At 36.9% G+C, this 7,802-nt stretch overlaps 1 pseudogene; it reads left to right on the top strand.

The window, feature by feature from the left end:
* Positions 1-7,416: 7,416 nt before the first annotated feature.
* On the top strand, positions 7,417-7,535 carry LOC118608357 (annotated as a pseudogene).
* Positions 7,536-7,802: the final 267 nt, after the last annotated feature.

Genomic DNA, 7,802 nt, shown 5'->3' with positions numbered 1-7,802 from the left:
AGAGGATTAAGGTCTAAATTTTCAAAAAGGAATGGAGATGAGATGCATGCAGAAGAGAAAGAACTACTGTATATGTGAGCCTTTCTATAACAGAAACCTAATGGTAACCACAACAATGCATACAAAAATCCAGAACAGAGATTTATAACATTTAAAAAAATGAGGAAAAAGAGAGACAAATGAAAAAACACAAGCAAATTAAAATAACAAAAACAAAAGGGCAAACAACAAATGGAAACACCAAACTATCAAAATACAAAGGATAAAATGAATATTTAAAAAGCTTCATATATCAATAACTATTTTGTAAATGAAAATAGACCAAATTTACCAATAAAAAGGCACAGAGTAGCAGATTGGATGAAAAAACAAAACTCAACCATATGCTGCCTTTAAGAGACACATCTCAGCTGCAAGGACAAATACAGACTCAAAGAGAAAGCATAGAAAATGATACTCTAAGCAAATAGCATCCTGATAAAAGCTGGTGTAGCCAAACTTATACCTGAGAAAAATAGACTTAAAAATCAAAAGGCTTATGAGAGACAAAGATAGACACTTCATAATGATAAAAGGGACAAACATCAAAAAAAGATAACACATCAATATGTATGCTCCCAATCAGAAAGCACCAAAATAAATAAAGCAACTTCTAACAAAACAAAAGGAGATACCAACAAAAACGCAATTATAGCAGAGGACCTAAATATACCACTGTCAGCTATGGATAGATCATTCAAACAAACAAACAAAAAAATCAATGAGAAAATATCAACCTTAAATGACACATTGGATTAATTGTACATAATCGACATTTACAAGAGCTTTCCACACGAGCTTATACATTCTTCTCTAGTGCACATGCAATATTCTCAAGAACAGACCATATATATTGGGACAGAAAACTAGCCTCAACAAATTTATGAGGATCGAAATCATACCAAGCATGTTCTTCAACCATAATGCTTTGAAACTGCAGATCAACTGCAAAAAGAAATGGAAAAAAACCCACAAATATGTGGAGATTAAAGAACATGCTACTAAAGAATGACTGGGTCATAGAAGAAACAAAAGAAGAGAATAAGAGATTTAAAAAATGAGAATGAAAATAAAAAATATCAAAAGTTTTGGGATATAACAAAAGCAGTAATAAGAAAAAAGTTCATATCATTACAGGCTCTCAAGAAACAAGAATGAGCCCAAATAAATAACCTAATCATACATCTTAAAAAACTAGAAAAAGAAGAATGAATGAACACCAAAGTAAGCAGAAGGAAGGAAATTAACAAAAATAGAGCAGAATTAAATGAAATTGAGAACAAAAAGACAATAAAAATAATAATACAAAAAAGAGACTTTCCTTTGAAAAGATCAGTAAAATGGACATACTTATGGCTATACTCACTAAGGAAAAAACAGAAATATGCAAATAAATAAAATCATAAATAAAAGAGAAGTTATGGAAAACACCACCAAAATACAAAGAATCATACAGAAATACTATGAAAGATTATATGTCACCAAACAAAAAATTCAGAAGAAATGAATAAGTTCTTAGAAATATACTACCTTATTAGACTGAATAAAGAATAACTGGAAAATCTAAATAGACTGATGAACAGTAAGAAAATTGAAACAATCATCAACATCCTCCCAAAAAGTAAAAGTTCAGGACAAGATGTCTTCACTACTGAATTCTACTAAACATTCAAAGATAATTTAATATCTGTTCTTCTTAAATTTGTCCAAAAATTTGAGGAAGAGTTAATACTTCCTAACTCATTTTATGAGGCTAAAATTATCTTGACACAAAATATGGTAAGGATAACACCACACACACACACACACACACACACACACTCATGCATGCACGCACGCATGCACGTGTGCACGCCCAAATTATAGACCAATATCTCTGATAAATACAGATGCAAAAATTTTAAACAAAATACTAGCAATCAAATACAAAAATATATTAAAAAGATATAACTCACAATCAAGTGAGGATTATTCCAGGGGCACAAGGATGGTTCAACATCAGCAAATTGATTAATGTGATACATCACATAAACAAAATAAAAAATTATATGATCACATGGATAGATACTTAAAAGCATTTGACAAGACACAGCATACATAAACACTTAACCATATGTGTTTATGATTAAAACACTTAATAAAATGGATATAGAAGGAAAGTACCAAAACATAATAAACATTATATATGACAACCCTCAGTTAAGATTATATTTAATGGTGAAAAACTAAAAACTTAATCTCTAAGATCAGGAACAAGACAAGATTGTCTGCTATCACCACTTTATTCATTACAGTATTGGATGTCCTAGGTAGAGCAATTGGGCAAGAGAAAAAAATAAAAGACATCCAAACAGAGAATGAAGAAATAAAATTGCCACTTTTTGCAGATGACATGATTCTAGATATAGAAAAACCTAAAGACTTCACTAAAAAACTATTATAAACAATAAAAAAATATTTAAAAAGTTTCAGGATACAACATCAATGGACAACAATCCATAACATTTCTGAACACTAAAAATCAAATTTCAAAGGAAAAAATGAAACAAAAGATTTATTTTGCAATTGCAACAAAAGGATAAAATATCTAAGAATAAACCTAACAAAGCATGTGAAGGACCTATACACTGTGAACTACAAGACATTACTAAAAGAAATTGAAGAAGATGTAAAAAAAAAAAGGAAAAATATTCTATGTTCATGTAATGGAGAAATCAACTATATGTACCACTGCTTCTTTAGCCAATGATCCATAGTAGGACACTCTGGTTGCTTCCATGTCCTGACCATTGTGAATAATGCTGCTATGAACATCAGTGTGCAAACTTATTTTTGGATATGGGTTTTCGAGATTTTGGGGTAAATACCCAGTAGAGGGATTGCTGGATCATATCATAGATCATTTCTTAGTTTTTTGAAGATCCTCCATACTGTTTTCCATAGCAGCTATACCAGTTTGCAGTCCAACTAGCAGTGTATGAGGGTTCCTTTTTCTCTGCATCCTCTCCAGCATTTGTCATTATTTATCTTGTTGATTATAGCTATTCTAACAGATGTGAGATGGTATCTCATTGTGATTTTGATTTGTATTTCCCTAATAGCTAGCAACGCTGAGTATCTTTTCATATATTTGTTGGTCATTTGTATATCCTCTAGGGAGAAGTATCTGTTCAGGTCCTATGCGCATTTTTTGATTGGATCATTAGGTTTTGTTGTTGTTGTTGTTGTTGTTATTGAGTTGTATAAGTTCTTTGTATATATGTCTGTTGGCCCTTATCAGAGGTGTTGCTTGAAAATATATTTTCTCATTCAGATGGTTGTCTCTTTACCTTGTTGATGATTTCTTTGGCTAAGCACAAGCTTTTTAGTTTGATGTAGTCCCATTCATTTATTTTAGCTTTTACTTCCCTTGTTTTGAGGTCAAATTCATAAAATCCTCTTTACATGCAAGATCCTTTAGTCCTTATGTTTTCTTTTATGCATTTTATTGTTTCAGGTGTTATATTTAGGTCCTTAATCCATTTTGAGTTAATTTTGGTGTGTGGTGATAGACAACAGTCTAGTTTCCTTATTTCACAGGTGGCTTTCCAGTTTTCCCAGCACCATTTACTGAAGAGGCTTTCCTTTCTCCCCTGTATGTTTTTGCCCATATAAATATGGCTTTACTTCTGGACTCTCGATTCTGTTCCACTGGTCTGTGTGTCCGTTTTGCTGCCAATACCATGCCATTTTGATTACTGTTGCTTTGTAGCATAATTTGAATTAGGGCACCATGATGCCTCCAGTCTTGTTCCTTTTCTCAGGATGACTTTGTCGATTTGGTTTTTTTTGTGCTTCCATACAGTCGTCCATTATGTAAAGGATATATATATCCTCTGGCTGATATGCATGTTGAGTGGCATGGGGGCCCTGGGAGTCTCCTGGATCTAGAGAGTAAATTTACCCCTGCCACTGCAGTGTCAGTTTATGTGCCCACACTGTCTCTGTGGCTTGCTTTATAAGTTTCCAGTCATAGTAAGGTCAATTGCTGCCCACCCTGGGCCTAAATGCGCTACCCCAGAGTAAGGGCAGCTGCCTATCAATGTGCATCCAGCACTTTGTGTACTAGATGAGACAGGAACTCAGGGAGTTAAGGGTCACCAGGCCAATACAGACCCCTACAGTCCCCTTAAGAGATACTGTAGCTCGTACAGACAGCAGCGGTCTGTCCACAACTGTTTTCTTCAAAACGCGCTCACTGTGCTAGCCAAGTTCTGTTGGCTGTGCTAACTGCTAAACCCCAGAGCAAAGCGGGACATAAGAGGCTGCTTTGTGGCTTGGGAGAAGTGGGATCTCAAGGAAACAAGGTCCATTAGGCCAATATAGCCTCCGTTTTGCTGCAACTTCTGTGCTTGGGTGTTCCCACTGTAGACACAGATCACAGTGAGGCCAGCTGCCATCAGGAGTGTTTCCACAGACCCCTGTGCTCTCCAGACACAATATTGCAACTCTTTCAGGCAGCAAATGTCTGCCTGACATTGATTTCCATGTAGTGACCACCCTGTGCCGGCCAAAGTTTATTGCCTGTGTGGATTAGGAGATCAGGGGAGGGGAAGGGCAGGGCTGTGGCAGTTCAATATCAATGGGCCACCTGGGGCAATTTGTGGCTAGAGTAGGGCAGAGTCTCAGAGAGACATTGGAAGCAAGATCAATAGAAACTCAGTCTTGGTACAAATTTGGTAACTGTTGTCAGTTCTCACAGAAGACCCAGATCACAGCAAGACCAACTGCTGTCTGGGACTGGCCCACAGGTTCCCAATATCCCCTCAAGTTTGCATTGGCAACAGCGATCTGCCTAACTCTACCTTTGAAATTTGGCTCACAGCACTGGTCACCCACTGGAATGGAAATGTAGCTTACAGGGCTGGCTGTTTTTGCTGGGATTAGAAAGGCCACTGACAACAATGACCACCCCACTGTGAACATTTGGTCCTAAATCACTCAGAGCTGAGCTTGGCAGTAAGCCAACGACACCTGCCCTGGGCATTCTGCAGGTTGGGTGGGGCAGGGTCTCAGAGAGACAATGGCAACCATGTCAATACAGCCTCAGTCTTCCTGCAAATTTGGTAACTGTTGTGAGTTCTCACAGAAGACCCAGATCACAGCAAGACCAGCTGCTGTCTAGGACTGGCCCACAGATCCCCAATATCTGCCCAAGTTCATGTTGGCAGCAGAATCTGCCTGAACTTCCCCATTTCAGAGGAAATGGGGTTCACAGTGCTGGCCACTGTTTCTAGGATTAGAAATGCTGCTCACAACAATGGCCACCCCGCTGTGAATACTTCGCTCTGAATCACTCAGATTAGGGCTTGGCAGCCAACCAAGAACAACTTCAACGAGCAGTCTGCAGGTTAGGCAGAGTGGGCTGCTCCCCTCAGACCAGTGCTTCCTAATGGCTCTGTGGGTAGGGTATGCACAATCAAGCTGGCATGGTCTATAGATTACCCTGTAGAGGGGCTGGACTAATGCACAATGCTGGCTGCCTTTCCAGCCCTTTTTCTGATTCCAGGTAATGGAGACTTTTTCATAATGAATCCCGCTCGAGCCTCTGACCCACTACCGGTGTGCTGGGTGAGTGTCTGTAGGTCAGAAAGCCTTTGTGTGGGTCCTTCAAAGGGACATCTAGGGGCTCAGTCACCTTTCATCTCACCCAGATGACCAAAATCTTCTCCAGTTTCTACAGTCAGAATTATTGGAATCTCCTCTTCCCTGGGCTCGGACCCTGGGCTGGGGAGCCTCTAGATGTGACCAAGACATCCCTCTACTTCAGAAGCACCTCTGCAGCCTTGCCTTCCCTCCTGGTGATCCTCCATCATCCATGGATGTGAGTCCAGCCTGATTCGGGGCTTTGTCCCTTTTACCAGCTTTGATGTGGCTCCTTTATATTATCAGATATAGGTGTTATGATCAGCTGGACTTCAAGCGATTCTTCACATTGATTATTTTATAATTTGGTTATAATTTCAACGTGGTCCTGTATTCCCTCCAATGGTATGGGTATGCAGTGTGAAAGGCATGCGAGCAATCCCAGCCTTCCTTCTGTAGGTGCCCCATGGTCTAATTTAGTTGCAATTTTAATGTGATCAGGGAGGAGGCAGGCACAGCATTTACCTACTGGGCTATCTTGAGTCAAACTCCTCTTTTTCTTATTCTTAATTGTTTTAACAGATAACAGTTTGTTCAAAATAGTAATAACAACTATATATTTGAGTGCTTACATAACAATAAAATGAATAACATCAATGATACCAAAAATGAGACAGAGCAGAATTAAGGCTTTGTATTATTATTAGGCATTCCTGTGGAATAATATAATGGTTTTTTAAAATTAGTTTGGATTAGCTTTAAATGCATATTTCAAACTTGAGGGTATCCATTAAAAGAAGCTGAAGAATTATAACTGAGATGCTAATGGAGAGAAAATGGAACATATAAAATGTACAATTATCATAACAAATGATAAAAAGAGGAAGATAAAAATATAAAGGAGAACAACAAACACAAAATAGTAATGAGTATGGTAGATATTAATCCAACTGTATCGTTACTCACTTTCGATGTGAATGTTTTAAATGGGCCATTTAAAAAGGATTGTTGGAGTGGAACTAAACACAAGAATAGTTTATTATTTTTATTGATTATTTATCATCTATAATAATCGACTTTAATATAAAAATTTAGATATATTTAATGTAAATGGATATATAAACTTATATCATGTTAGCAGCAATCAAAAGAAAGAAGTAAGCATAGTAATTTCATATAGAGCAGACGTCTAAGGAAAGTTGTCAGAAATAAGAAAGGACCTTACATAAGGATAAAGGGGTCAGTTCTCCAATCTAATAGGATAATCCTTAAAGTGTATGCACCTAAAACAGAGCATCAAACCGAGGCAAAAACTTAGAACCTCAAGGAGAAACAGATGAATTCATTGTCATAGTTGGAGAGTTCAACATCCAATTATCAGAAATAAACAGATCTATCACAAAAATTAACTCAACATGGATCACAGACCTAAATGTAAAATGCTAAACTATGAAATTCCTAGATAATAATATATAGGAAAAAAACTTAGATAACTTTTGATATGGTAATGATATTTTAGATACAATACCAAAGGCACAATCCATTAAATAAATAATAAGTTGGACTTCCCTAAAATTAAAAACTACTGCTCTGTGAAAAACAATGTAAATATTATAAGAAGACAACCAGAAACTGGGGGAAATATTTATAAAAGATGTATCTGATAAAGAACTGTTATGTAAAATGTTCTGTAATCTAAAAGATGTATCTGATAAAGAACTGTTATCTAAAATGTTATCTAAACTGCAAAGAGTTTACAGCCATGCCACCCTGAACAAGCCCGATCCCGTCTGATCTTGGAAGCTAAGCAGGGTCAAGCCAGGTTAGTACTTGGGTGGGAGATCACTTAGGAAGTCCAGGTGCTGTAGGTGTAAAAAAAATGTACAAAGAACACTTAAAATTTAACAAGAAAACAAGTAACTCAATCAAAAAATGGGACAAAGGCCTTAACAGACACCTAACCAGAGACAATATACAGATGAAAAATAAGCATATGAAAACATGCTAGACATCATATGCCATAATGGTTATACACATTAAAACATTACACACCTTTGGAAAATGTTAAATCCCAAAGACTGACACCATCCAATGCTGGGAGGATGTAGGGCAAGAGGGATTCTTATTCACTGCTGTGA

Source organism: Rousettus aegyptiacus, unplaced genomic scaffold (assembly GCF_014176215.1).
Source record: "Rousettus aegyptiacus isolate mRouAeg1 unplaced genomic scaffold, mRouAeg1.p scaffold_m13_p_9, whole genome shotgun sequence".
Lineage (NCBI taxonomy): Eukaryota > Metazoa > Chordata > Mammalia > Chiroptera > Pteropodidae > Rousettus > Rousettus aegyptiacus.
This window is presented reverse-complemented; position numbering and strand designations above follow the sequence as displayed.